At 51.5% G+C, this 12,719-nt stretch overlaps 8 non-coding genes across 8 annotated transcripts; 2 read left to right on the top strand and 6 right to left on the bottom strand.

Moving 5' to 3' along the window:
* Positions 1-1,258: 1,258 nt before the first annotated feature.
* TRNAL-AAG (transfer RNA leucine (anticodon AAG)) lies at positions 1,259-1,340 on the bottom strand. Its single transcript has one exon. It is a non-coding gene; the product is annotated as a tRNA-Leu (tRNA).
* Positions 1,341-2,718: 1,378 nt separating this feature from the next.
* Positions 2,719-2,800, bottom strand: TRNAL-AAG (transfer RNA leucine (anticodon AAG)). Its single transcript has one exon. It is a non-coding gene; the product is annotated as a tRNA-Leu (tRNA).
* A 541-nt stretch (positions 2,801-3,341) lies between these two features.
* On the top strand, positions 3,342-3,413 carry TRNAD-GUC (transfer RNA aspartic acid (anticodon GUC)). The gene has a single exon. It is a non-coding gene; the product is annotated as a tRNA-Asp (tRNA).
* Positions 3,414-5,657: 2,244 nt separating this feature from the next.
* On the bottom strand, positions 5,658-5,739 carry TRNAL-AAG (transfer RNA leucine (anticodon AAG)). The gene has a single exon. It is a non-coding gene; the product is annotated as a tRNA-Leu (tRNA).
* A 1,326-nt stretch (positions 5,740-7,065) lies between these two features.
* On the bottom strand, positions 7,066-7,147 carry TRNAL-AAG (transfer RNA leucine (anticodon AAG)). The gene has a single exon. It is a non-coding gene; the product is annotated as a tRNA-Leu (tRNA).
* Positions 7,148-8,529: 1,382 nt separating this feature from the next.
* Positions 8,530-8,611, bottom strand: TRNAL-AAG (transfer RNA leucine (anticodon AAG)). The gene has a single exon. It is a non-coding gene; the product is annotated as a tRNA-Leu (tRNA).
* Positions 8,612-9,989: 1,378 nt separating this feature from the next.
* TRNAL-AAG (transfer RNA leucine (anticodon AAG)) lies at positions 9,990-10,071 on the bottom strand. Its single transcript has one exon. It is a non-coding gene; the product is annotated as a tRNA-Leu (tRNA).
* Positions 10,072-10,612: 541 nt separating this feature from the next.
* Positions 10,613-10,684, top strand: TRNAD-GUC (transfer RNA aspartic acid (anticodon GUC)). The gene has a single exon. It is a non-coding gene; the product is annotated as a tRNA-Asp (tRNA).
* The last annotated feature ends 2,035 nt before the right edge of the window (positions 10,685-12,719 follow it).

The raw sequence follows: 12,719 nt of genomic DNA, 5'->3' as shown, positions 1-12,719 counted from the left end.
GGAGGGGAGACCATGAGGCAAGGTGGGAGATGGGGGCAAGAAGTGAGAAAAAAACTAATCGCAAGCTAGGGCAGGATTCGGAAAGTGAAGCCGAAAAGGGGCTTAGCATGCAGCCCAGGGGTTTCTTTGACTGTCCTAAGCCCACAGGGACTTTGCCGTCCTCAGCTCATGAGACTTGAGATGGGTAGCTTGATTTGCTGAGGAAATGCGGGATGACAGATTCAACTCTGGAGTCAAACATAGCCCGGAACTATCGCCTTAAACTGAGTTTTAAGCCTGGTGCCGATAAAAAGAAAGAAATTAGCCTTAGATCGGGCAAGCCGTTTGACGGGGGAAAATGAGACCCCCCTAGGCCAGCTAGGTGGTCGCTGGATGCTGTGCAGACATCAGCAGCTGTTCATTTCATGCCCTCACGTCTCCTCGTTAGTATAGTGGTCAGTATCCCCGCCTGTCACGCGGGAGACCGGGGTTCCCCGACGGGGAGGTTAAACCTTTTCTGGATTTTTTTTAGTTCTTGACAAATATTCTTGAAGATTAGGCTGAGTCAAGTAGGGAATGGGTGCCAAGAACTGACTCTTTAAGAAAAAAGCACCGGCAACGCTAGTCATCGTACAATATTTGTGCACAATTGCTTACATTAGGCGGCCGGTCCACTTTATTGAGTCCCCCTGAGCACCATTTAGTGCTCCTGTTGTCTGCGAAGTCCAAATTGTAACCCTGAATCAGTTCCTCTTCTGACCCTTTGTATCATGTTACATGACGAGTAATGATCACCTGTTAGCTTTATCCCTAATTATAACTCTCACTCTTTCCCTGCATCTAACCCTAGCTCTAATCCCATCATTAACCTCGGTCCGGGCACACGCGTGAACCCCTACTCTCATCTCAGCCTCTCCTGGTGATACATCACACCTGGGATCGTTTGCTCCCTGTGGGCTGTGGGAAATTTGCTACCAGCACGCCCTGGAAGTGGGGCTCATTCCGCTGCAACGGGAGGTCTTCCCAGGACGCGTCACAGCTCAACGCAAGAGCTCCTGGGTTTCGAAGGCTCTTGCAGCAAGCCTTCACAAAGCAGCAGGGAGCGCCGTTCCAGATGGGAAACTTGAGACTGGATGTCCAGAAAAGCAAGACGTCAGAAGCGAAACCTTTTTCCTGCAGGGTGTGGCATACCATCCGCTTGCTCATTGCGACAGAGGTGGCACTAATGAAGGAAGAGGTCAACGTTACGTTCTTCTTTAAAATGCAAGGCCAGGAAAAGTGGCAGCGGTGGGATTTGAACCCACGCCTCCGAAGAGACTGGAGCCTTAATCCAGCGCCTTAGACCGCTCGGCCACGCTACCTCCCTGCTAGTCGCCGAAAGCGGAACTTGACCCGTTGCCCGGCCCGCTTTAGTGCTTTGCCTTTTCTCCTTGGAAAGTCTGGAGACAGGCAGTGGAAGGGCAGGCAAACTGTCAGGTGCGCAGAGGAGGGGAGACCATGAGGCAAGGTGGGAGATGGGGGCAAGAAGTGAGAAAAAAACTAATCGCAAGCTAGGGCAGGATTCGGAAAGTGAAGCCGAAAAGGGGCTTAGCATGCAGCCCAGGGGTTTCTTTGACTGTCCTAAGCCCACAGGGACTTTGCCGTCCTCAGCTCATGAGACTTGAGATGGGTAGCTTGATTTGCTGAGGAAATGCGGGATGACAGATTCAACTCTGGAGTCAAACATAGCCCGGAACTATCGCCTTAAACTGAGTTTTAAGCCTGGTGCCGATAAAAAGAAAGAAATTAGCCTTAGATCGGGCAAGCCGTTTGACGGGGGAAAATGAGACCCCCCTAGGCCAGCTAGGTGGTCGCTGGATGCTGTGCAGACATCAGCAGCTGTTCATTTCATGCCCTCACGTCTCCTCGTTAGTATAGTGGTCAGTATCCCCGCCTGTCACGCGGGAGACCGTCCCCGACGGGGAGGTTAAACCGTTTCTGGATTTTTTTTAGTTCTTGACAAATATTCTTGAAGATTAGGCTGAGTCAAGTAGGGAATGGGTGCCAAGAACTGACTCTTTAAGAAAAAAGCACCGGCAACGCTAGTCATCGTACAATATTTGTGCACAATTGCTTACATTAGGCGGCCGGTCCACTTTATTGAGTCCCCCTCAGCACCATTTAGTGCTCCTGTTGTCTGCGAAGTCCAAATTGTAACCCTGAATCAGTTCCTCTTCTGACCCTTTGTATCATGTTACATGACGAGTAATGATCACCTGTTAGCTTTATCCCTAATTATAACTCTCACTCTTTCCCTGCATCTAACCCTAGCTCTAATCCCATCATTAACCTCGGTCCGGGCACACGCGTGAACCCCTACTCTCATCTCAGCCTCTCCTGGTGATACATCACACCTGGGATCGTTTGCTCCCTGTGGGCTGTGGGAAATTTGCTACCAGCACGCCCTGGAAGTGGGGCTCATTCCGCTGCAACGGGAGGTCTTCCCAGGACGCGTCACAGCTCAACGCAAGAGCTCCTGGGTTTCGAAGGCTCTTGCAGCAAGCCTTCACAAAGCAGCAGGGAGCGCCGTTCCAGATGGGAAACTTGAGACTGGATGTCCAGAAAAGCAAGACGTCAGAAGCGAAACCTTTTTCCTGCAGGGTGTGGCATACCATCCGCTTGCTCATTGCGACAGAGGTGGCACTAATGAAGGAAGAGGTCAACGTTACGTTCTTCTTTAAAATGCAAGGCCAGGAAAAGTGGCAGCGGTGGGATTTGAACCCACGCCTCCGAAGAGACTGGAGCCTTAATCCAGCGCCTTAGACCGCTCGGCCACGCTACCTCCCTGCTAGTCGCCGAAAGCGGAACTTGACCCGTTGCCCGGCCCGCTTTAGTGCTTTGCCTTTTCTCCTTGGAAACTCTGGAGACAGGCAGTGGAAGGGCAGGCAAACTGTCAGGTGCGCAGAGGAGGGGAGACCATGAGGCAAGGTGGGAGATGGGGGCAAGAAGTGAGAAAAAAACTAATCGCAAGCTAGGGCAGGATTCGGAAAGTGAAGCCGAAAAGGGGCTTAGCATGCAGCCCAGGGGTTTCTTTGACTGTCCTAAGCCCACAGGGACTTTGCCGTCCTCAGCTCATGAGACTTGAGATGGGTAGCTTGATTTGCTGAGGAAATGCGGGATGACAGATTCAACTCTGGAGTCAAACATAGCCCGGAACTATCGCCTTAAACTGAGTTTTAAGCCTGGTGCCGATAAAAAGAAAGAAATTAGCCTTAGATCGGGCAAGCCGTTTGACGGGGGAAAATGAGACCCCCCTAGGCCAGCTAGGTGGTCGCTGGATGCTGTGCAGACATCAGCAGCTGTTCATTTCATGCCCTCACGTCTCCTCGTTAGTATAGTGGTCAGTATCCCCGCCTGTCACGCGGGAGACCGGGGTTCAATTCCCCGACGGGGAGGTTAAACCGTTTCTGGATTTTTTTTAGTTCTTGACAAATATTCTTGAAGATTAGGCTGAGTCAAGTAGGGAATGGGTGCCAAGAACTGACTCTTTAAGAAAAAAGCACCGGCAACGCTAGTCATCGTACAATATTTGTGCACAATTGCTTACATTAGGCGGCCGGTCCACTTTATTGAGTCCCCCTCAGCACCATTTAGTGCTCCTGTTGTCTGCGAAGTCCAAATTGTAACCCTGAATCAGTTCCTCTTCTGACCCTTTGTATCATGTTACATGACGAGTAATGATCACCTGTTAGCTTTATCCCTAATTATAACTCTCACTCTTTCCCTGCATCTAACCCTAGCTCTAATCCCATCATTAACCTCGGTCCGGGCACACGCGTGAACCCCTACTCTCATCTCAGCCTCTCCTGGTGATACATCACACCTGGGATCGTTTGCTCCCTGTGGGCTGTGGGAAATTTGCTACCAGCACGCCCTGGAAGTGGGGCTCATTCCGCTGCAACGGGAGGTCTTCCCAGGACGCGTCACAGCTCAACGCAAGAGCTCCTGGGTTTCGAAGGCTCTTGCAGCAGGCCTTCACAAAGCAGCAGGGAGCGCCGTTCCAGATGGGAAACTTGAGACTGGATGTCCAGAAAAGCAAGACGTCAGAAGCGAAACCTTTTTCCTGCAGGGTGTGGCATACCATCCGCTTGCTCATTGCGACAGAGGTGGCACTAATGAAGGAAGAGGTCAACGTTACGTTCTTCTTTAAAATGCAAGGCCATGAAAAGTGGCAGCGGTGGGATTTGAACCCACGCCTCCGAAGAGACTGGAGCCTTCATCCAGCGCCTTAGACCGCTCGGCCACGCTACCTCCCTGCTAGTCGCCGAAAGCGGAACTTGACCCGTTGCCCGGCCCGCTTTAGTGCTTTGCCTTTTCTCCTTGGAAAGTCTGGAGACAGGCAGTGGAAGGGCAGGCAAACTGTCAGGTGCGCAGAGGAGGGGAGACCATGAGGCAAGGTGGGAGATGGGGGCAAGAAGTGAGAAAAAAACTAATCGCAAGCTAGGGCAGGATTCGGAAAGTGAAGCCGAAAAGGGGCTTAGCATGCAGCCCAGGGGTTTCTTTGACTGTCCTAAGCCCACAGGGACTTTGCCGTCCTCAGCTCATGAGACTTGAGATGGGTAGCTTGATTTGCTGAGGAAATGCGGGATGACAGATTCAACTCTGGAGTCAAACATAGCCCGGAACTATCGCCTTAAACTGAGTTTTAAGCCTGGTGCCGATAAAAAGAAAGAAATTAGCCTTAGATCGGGCAAGCCGTTTGACGGGGGAAAATGAGACCCCCCTAGGCCAGCTAGGTGGTCGCTGGATGCTGTGCAGACATCAGCAGCTGTTCATTTCATGCCCTCACGTCTCCTCGTTAGTATAGTGGTCAGTATCCCCGCCTGTCACGCGGGAGACCGGGGGTTCAATTCCCCGACGGGGAGGTTAAACCGTTTCTGGATTTTTTTTAGTTCTTGACAAATATTCTTGAAGATTAGGCTGAGTCAAGTAGGGAATGGGTGCCAAGAACTGACTCTTTAAGAAAAAAGCACCGGCAACGCTAGTCATCGTACAATATTTGTGCACAATTGCTTACATTAGGCGGCCGGTCCACTTTATTGAGTCCCCCTCAGCACCATTTAGTGCTCCTGTTGTCTGCGAAGTCCAAATTGTAACCCTGAATCAGTTCCTCTTCTGACCCTTTGTATCATGTTACATGACGAGTAATGATCACCTGTTAGCTTTATCCCTAATTATAACTCTCACTCTTTCCCTGCATCTAACCCTAGCTCTAATCCCATCATTAACCTCGGTCCGGGCACACGCGTGAACCCCTACTCTCATCTCAGCCTCTCCTGGTGATACATCACACCTGGGATCGTTTGCTCCCTGTGGGCTGTGGGAAATTTGCTACCAGCACGCCCTGGAAGTGGGGCTCATTCCGCTGCAACGGGAGGTCTTCCCAGGACGCGTCACAGCTCAACGCAAGAGCTCCTGGGTTTCGAAGGCTCTTGCAGCAAGCCTTCACAAAGCAGCAGGGAGCGCCGTTCCAGATGGGAAACTTGAGACTGGATGTCCAGAAAAGCAAGACGTCAGAAGCGAAACCTTTTTCCTGCAGGGTGTGGCATACCATCCGCTTGCTCATTGCGACAGAGGTGGCACTAATGAAGGAAGAGGTCAACGTTACGTTCTTCTTTAAAATGCAAGGCCAGGAAAAGTGGCAGCGGTGGGATTTGAACCCACGCCTCCGAAGAGACTGGAGCCTTAATCCAGCGCCTTAGACCGCTCGGCCACGCTACCTCCCTGCTAGTCGCCGAAAGCGGAACTTGACCCGTTGCCCGGCCCGCTTTAGTGCTTTGCCTTTTCTCCTTGGAAAGTCTGGAGACAGGCAGTGGAAGGGCAGGCAAACTGTCAGGTGCGCAGAGGAGGGGAGACCATGAGGCAAGGTGGGAGATGGGGGCAAGAAGTGAGAAAAAAACTAATCGCAAGCTAGGGCAGGATTCGGAAAGTGAAGCCGAAAAGGGGCTTAGCATGCAGCCCAGGGGTTTCTTTGACTGTCCTAAGCCCACAGGGACTTTGCCGTCCTCAGCTCATGAGACTTGAGATGGGTAGCTTGATTTGCTGAGGAAATGCGGGATGACAGATTCAACTCTGGAGTCAAACATAGCCCGGAACTATCGCCTTAAACTGAGTTTTAAGCCTGGTGCCGATAAAAAGAAAGAAATTAGCCTTAGATCGGGCAAGCCGTTTGACGGGGGAAAATGAGACCCCCTAGGCCAGCTAGGTGGTCGCTGGATGCTGTGCAGACATCAGCAGCTGTTCATTTCATGCCCTCACGTCTCCTCGTTAGTATAGTGGTCAGTATCCCCGCCTGTCACGCGGGAGACAAATATTCTTGAAGATTAGGCTGAGTCAAGTAGGGAATGGGTGCCAAGAACTGACTCTTTAAGAAAAAAGCACCGGCAACGCTAGTCATCGTACAATATTTGTGCACAATTGCTTACATTAGGCGGCCGGTCCACTTTATTGAGTCCCCCTCAGCACCATTTAGTGCTCCTGTTGTCTGCGAAGTCCAAATTGTAACCCTGAATCAGTTCCTCTTCTGACCCTTTGTATCATGTTACATGACGAGTAATGATCACCTGTTAGCTTTATCCCTAATTATAACTCTCACTCTTTCCCTGCATCTAACCCTAGCTCTAATCCCATCATTAACCTCGGTCCGGGCACACGCGTGAACCCCTACTCTCATCTCAGCCTCTCCTGGTGATACATCACACCTGGGATCGTTTGCTCCCTGTGGGCTGTGGGAAATTTGCTACCAGCACGCCCTGGAAGTGGGGCTCATTCCGCTGCAACGGGAGGTCTTCCCAGGACGCGTCACAGCTCAACGCAAGAGCTCCTGGGTTTCGAAGGCTCTTGCAGCAAGCCTTCACAAAGCAGCAGGGAGCGCCGTTCCAGATGGGAAACTTGAGACTGGATGTCCAGAAAAGCAAGACGTCAGAAGCGAAACCTTTTTCCTGCAGGGTGTGGCATACCATCCGCTTGCTCATTGCGACAGAGGTGGCACTAATGAAGGAAGAGGTCAACGTTACGTTCTTCTTTAAAATGCAAGGCCAGGAAAAGTGGCAGCGGTGGGATTTGAACCCACGCCTCCGAAGAGACTGGAGCCTTAATCCAGCGCCTTAGACCGCTCGGCCACGCTACCTCCCTGCTAGTCGCCGAAAGCGGAACTTGACCCGTTGCCCGGCCCGCTTTAGTGCTTTGCCTTTTCTCCTTGGAAAGTCTGGAGACAGGCAGTGGAAGGGCAGGCAAACTGTCAGGTGCGCAGAGGAGGGGAGACCATGAGGCAAGGTGGGAGATGGGGGCAAGAAGTGAGAAAAAAACTAATCGCAAGCTAGGGCAGGATTCGGAAAGTGAAGCCGAAAAGGGGCTTAGCATGCAGCCCAGGGGTTTCTTTGACTGTCCTAAGCCCACAGGGACTTTGCCGTCCTCAGCTCATGAGACTTGAGATGGGTAGCTTGATTTGCTGAGGAAATGCGGGATGACAGATTCAACTCTGGAGTCAAACATAGCCCGGAACTATCGCCTTAAACTGAGTTTTAAGCCTGGTGCCGATAAAAAGAAAGAAATTAGCCTTAGATCGGGCAAGCCGTTTGACGGGGGAAAATGAGACCCCCCTAGGCCAGCTAGGTGGTCGCTGGATGCTGTGCAGACATCAGCAGCTGTTCATTTCATGCCCTCACGTCTCCTCGTTAGTATAGTGGTCAGTATCCCCGCCTGTCACGCGGGAGACCGGGGTTCCCCGACGGGGAGGTTAAACCTTTTCTGGATTTTTTTTAGTTCTTGACAAATATTCTTGAAGATTAGGCTGAGTCAAGTAGGGAATGGGTGCCAAGAACTGACTCTTTAAGAAAAAAGCACCGGCAACGCTAGTCATCGTACAATATTTGTGCACAATTGCTTACATTAGGCGGCCGGTCCACTTTATTGAGTCCCCCTGAGCACCATTTAGTGCTCCTGTTGTCTGCGAAGTCCAAATTGTAACCCTGAATCAGTTCCTCTTCTGACCCTTTGTATCATGTTACATGACGAGTAATGATCACCTGTTAGCTTTATCCCTAATTATAACTCTCACTCTTTCCCTGCATCTAACCCTAGCTCTAATCCCATCATTAACCTCGGTCCGGGCACACGCGTGAACCCCTACTCTCATCTCAGCCTCTCCTGGTGATACATCACACCTGGGATCGTTTGCTCCCTGTGGGCTGTGGGAAATTTGCTACCAGCACGCCCTGGAAGTGGGGCTCATTCCGCTGCAACGGGAGGTCTTCCCAGGACGCGTCACAGCTCAACGCAAGAGCTCCTGGGTTTCGAAGGCTCTTGCAGCAAGCCTTCACAAAGCAGCAGGGAGCGCCGTTCCAGATGGGAAACTTGAGACTGGATGTCCAGAAAAGCAAGACGTCAGAAGCGAAACCTTTTTCCTGCAGGGTGTGGCATACCATCCGCTTGCTCATTGCGACAGAGGTGGCACTAATGAAGGAAGAGGTCAACGTTACGTTCTTCTTTAAAATGCAAGGCCAGGAAAAGTGGCAGCGGTGGGATTTGAACCCACGCCTCCGAAGAGACTGGAGCCTTAATCCAGCGCCTTAGACCGCTCGGCCACGCTACCTCCCTGCTAGTCGCCGAAAGCGGAACTTGACCCGTTGCCCGGCCCGCTTTAGTGCTTTGCCTTTTCTCCTTGGAAAGTCTGGAGACAGGCAGTGGAAGGGCAGGCAAACTGTCAGGTGCGCAGAGGAGGGGAGACCATGAGGCAAGGTGGGAGATGGGGGCAAGAAGTGAGAAAAAAACTAATCGCAAGCTAGGGCAGGATTCGGAAAGTGAAGCCGAAAAGGGGCTTAGCATGCAGCCCAGGGGTTTCTTTGACTGTCCTAAGCCCACAGGGACTTTGCCGTCCTCAGCTCATGAGACTTGAGATGGGTAGCTTGATTTGCTGAGGAAATGCGGGATGACAGATTCAACTCTGGAGTCAAACATAGCCCGGAACTATCGCCTTAAACTGAGTTTTAAGCCTGGTGCCGATAAAAAGAAAGAAATTAGCCTTAGATCGGGCAAGCCGTTTGACGGGGGAAAATGAGACCCCCCTAGGCCAGCTAGGTGGTCGCTGGATGCTGTGCAGACATCAGCAGCTGTTCATTTCATGCCCTCACGTCTCCTCGTTAGTATAGTGGTCAGTATCCCCGCCTGTCACGCGGGAGACCGTCCCCGACGGGGAGGTTAAACCGTTTCTGGATTTTTTTTAGTTCTTGACAAATATTCTTGAAGATTAGGCTGAGTCAAGTAGGGAATGGGTGCCAAGAACTGACTCTTTAAGAAAAAAGCACCGGCAACGCTAGTCATCGTACAATATTTGTGCACAATTGCTTACATTAGGCGGCCGGTCCACTTTATTGAGTCCCCCTCAGCACCATTTAGTGCTCCTGTTGTCTGCGAAGTCCAAATTGTAACCCTGAATCAGTTCCTCTTCTGACCCTTTGTATCATGTTACATGACGAGTAATGATCACCTGTTAGCTTTATCCCTAATTATAACTCTCACTCTTTCCCTGCATCTAACCCTAGCTCTAATCCCATCATTAACCTCGGTCCGGGCACACGCGTGAACCCCTACTCTCATCTCAGCCTCTCCTGGTGATACATCACACCTGGGATCGTTTGCTCCCTGTGGGCTGTGGGAAATTTGCTACCAGCACGCCCTGGAAGTGGGGCTCATTCCGCTGCAACGGGAGGTCTTCCCAGGACGCGTCACAGCTCAACGCAAGAGCTCCTGGGTTTCGAAGGGTCTTGCAGCAAGCCTTCACAAAGCAGCAGGGAGCGCCGTTCCAGATGGGAAACTTGAGACTGGATGTCCAGAAAAGCAAGACGTCAGAAGCGAAACCTTTTTCCTGCAGGGTGTGGCATACCATCCGCTTGCTCATTGCGACAGAGGTGGCACTAATGAAGGAAGAGGTCAACGTTACGTTCTTCTTTAAAATGCAAGGCCAGGAAAAGTGGCAGCGGTGGGATTTGAACCCACGCCTCCGAAGAGACTGGAGCCTTAATCCAGCGCCTTAGACCGCTCGGCCACGCTACCTCCCTGCTAGTCGCCGAAAGCGGAACTTGACCCGTTGCCCGGCCCGCTTTAGTGCTTTGCCTTTTCTCCTTGTAAAGTCTGGAGACAGGCAGTGGAAGGGCAGGCAAACTGTCAGGTGCGCAGAGGAGGGGAGACCATGAGGCAAGGTGGGAGATGGGGGCAAGAAGTGAGAAAAAAACTAATCGCAAGCTAGGGCAGGATTCGGAAAGTGAAGCCGAAAACGGGCTTAGCATGCAGCCCAGGGGTTTCTTTGACTGTCCTAAGCCCACAGGGACTTTGCCGTCCTCAGCTCATGAGACTTGAGATGGGTAGCTTGATTTGCTGAGGAAATGCGGGATGACAGATTCAACTCTGGAGTCAAACATAGCCCGGAACTATCGCCTTAAACTGAGTTTTAAGCCTGGTGCCGATAAAAAGAAAGAAATTAGCCTTAGATCGGGCAAGCCGTTTGACGGGGGAAAATGAGACCCCCCTAGGCCAGCTAGGTGGTCGCTGGATGCTGTGCAGACATCAGCAGCTGTTCATTTCATGCCCTCACGTCTCCTCGTTAGTATAGTGGTCAGTATCCCCGCCTGTCACGCGGGAGACCGGGGTTCAATTCCCCGACGGGGAGGTTAAACCGTTTCTGGATTTTTTTTAGTTCTTGACAAATATTCTTGAAGATTAGGCTGAGTCAAGTAGGGAATGGGTGCCAAGAACTGACTCTTTAAGAAAAAAGCACCGGCAACGCTAGTCATCGTACAATATTTGTGCACAATTGCTTACATTAGGCGGCCGGTCCACTTTATTGAGTCCCCCTCAGCACCATTTAGTGCTCCTGTTGTCTGCGAAGTCCAAATTGTAACCCTGAATCAGTTCCTCTTCTGACCCTTTGTATCATGTTACATGACGAGTAATGATCACCTGTTAGCTTTATCCCTAATTATAACTCTCACTCTTTCCCTGCATCTAACCCTAGCTCTAATCCCATCATTAACCTCGGTCCGGGCACACGCGTGAACCCCTACTCTCATCTCAGCCTCTCCTGGTGATACATCACACCTGGGATCGTTTGCTCCCTGTGGGCTGTGGGAAATTTGCTACCAGCACGCCCTGGAAGTGGGGCTCATTCCGCTGCAACGGGAGGTCTTCCCAGGACGCGTCACAGCTCAACGCAAGAGCTCCTGGGTTTCGAAGGCTCTTGCAGCAAGCCTTCACAAAGCAGCAGGGAGCGCCGTTCCAGATGGGAAACTTGAGACTGGATGTCCAGAAAAGCAAGACGTCAGAAGCGAAACCTTTTTCCTGCAGGGTGTGGCATACCATCCGCTTGCTCATTGCGACAGAGGTGGCACTAATGAAGGAAGAGGTCAACGTTACGTTCTTCTTTAAAATGCAAGGCCAGGAAAAGTGGCAGCGGTGGGATTTGAACCCACGCCTCCGAAGAGACTGGAGCCTTAATCCAGCGCCTTAGACCGCTCGGCCACGCTACCTCCCTGCTAGTCGCCGAAAGCGGAACTTGACCCGTTGCCCGGCCCGCTTTAGTGCTTTGCCTTTTCTCCTTGGAAACTCTGGAGACAGGCAGTGGAAGGGCAGGCAAACTGTCAGGTGCGCAGAGGAGGGGAGACCATGAGGCAAGGTGGGAGATGGGGGCAAGAAGTGAGAAAAAAACTAATCGCAAGCTAGGGCAGGATTCGGAAAGTGAAGCCGAAAAGGGGCTTAGCATGCAGCCCAGGGGTTTCTTTGACTGTCCTAAGCCCACAGGGACTTTGCCGTCCTCAGCTCATGAGACTTGAGATGGGTAGCTTGATTTGCTGAGGAAATGCGGGATGACAGATTCAACTCTGGAGTCAAACATAGCCCGGAACTATCGCCTTAAACTGAGTTTTAAGCCTGGTGCCGATAAAAAGAAAGAAATTAGCCTTAGATCGGGCAAGCCGTTTGACGGGGGAAAATGAGACCCCCCTAGGCCAGCTAGGTGGTCGCTGGATGCTGTGCAGACATCAGCAGCTGTTCATTTCATGCCCTCACGTCTCCTCGTTAGTATAGTGGTCAGTATCCCCGCCTGTCACGCGGGAGACCGTCCCCGACGGGGAGGTTAAACCGTTTCTGGATTTTTTTTAGTTCTTGACAAATATTCTTGAAGATTAGGCTGAGTCAAGTAGGGAATGGGTGCCAAGAACTGACTCTTTAAGAAAAAAGCACCGGCAACGCTAGTCATCGTACAATATTTGTGCACAATTGCTTACATTAGGCGGCCGGTCCACTTTATTGAGTCCCCCTCAGCACCATTTAGTGCTCCTGTTGTCTGCGAAGTCCAAATTGTAACCCTGAATCAGTTCCTCTTCTGACCCTTTGTATCATGTTACATGACGAGTAATGATCACCTGTTAGCTTTATCCCTAATTATAACTCTCACTCTTTCCCTGCATCTAACCCTAGCTCTAATCCCATCATTAACCTCGGTCCGGGCACACGCGTGAACCCCTACTCTCATCTCAGCCTCTCCTGGTGATACATCACACCTGGGATCGTTTGCTCCCTGTGGGCTGTGGGAAATTTGCTACCAGCACGCCCTGGAAGTGGGGCTCATTCCGCTGCAACGGGAGGTCTTCCCAGGACGCGTCACAGCTCAACGCAAGAGCTCCTGGGTTTCGAAGGCTCTTGCAGCA

The sequence above is a fragment of the Ambystoma mexicanum genome, unplaced genomic scaffold (assembly GCF_040938575.1).
Source record: "Ambystoma mexicanum isolate Mex_15411 unplaced genomic scaffold, UKY_AmexF1_1 Mex_scaf20, whole genome shotgun sequence".
Lineage (NCBI taxonomy): Eukaryota > Metazoa > Chordata > Amphibia > Caudata > Ambystomatidae > Ambystoma > Ambystoma mexicanum.
The sequence above is the reverse complement of the archived record's forward strand: the minus strand, read 5'-3'. Positions and strand labels throughout refer to the sequence as shown.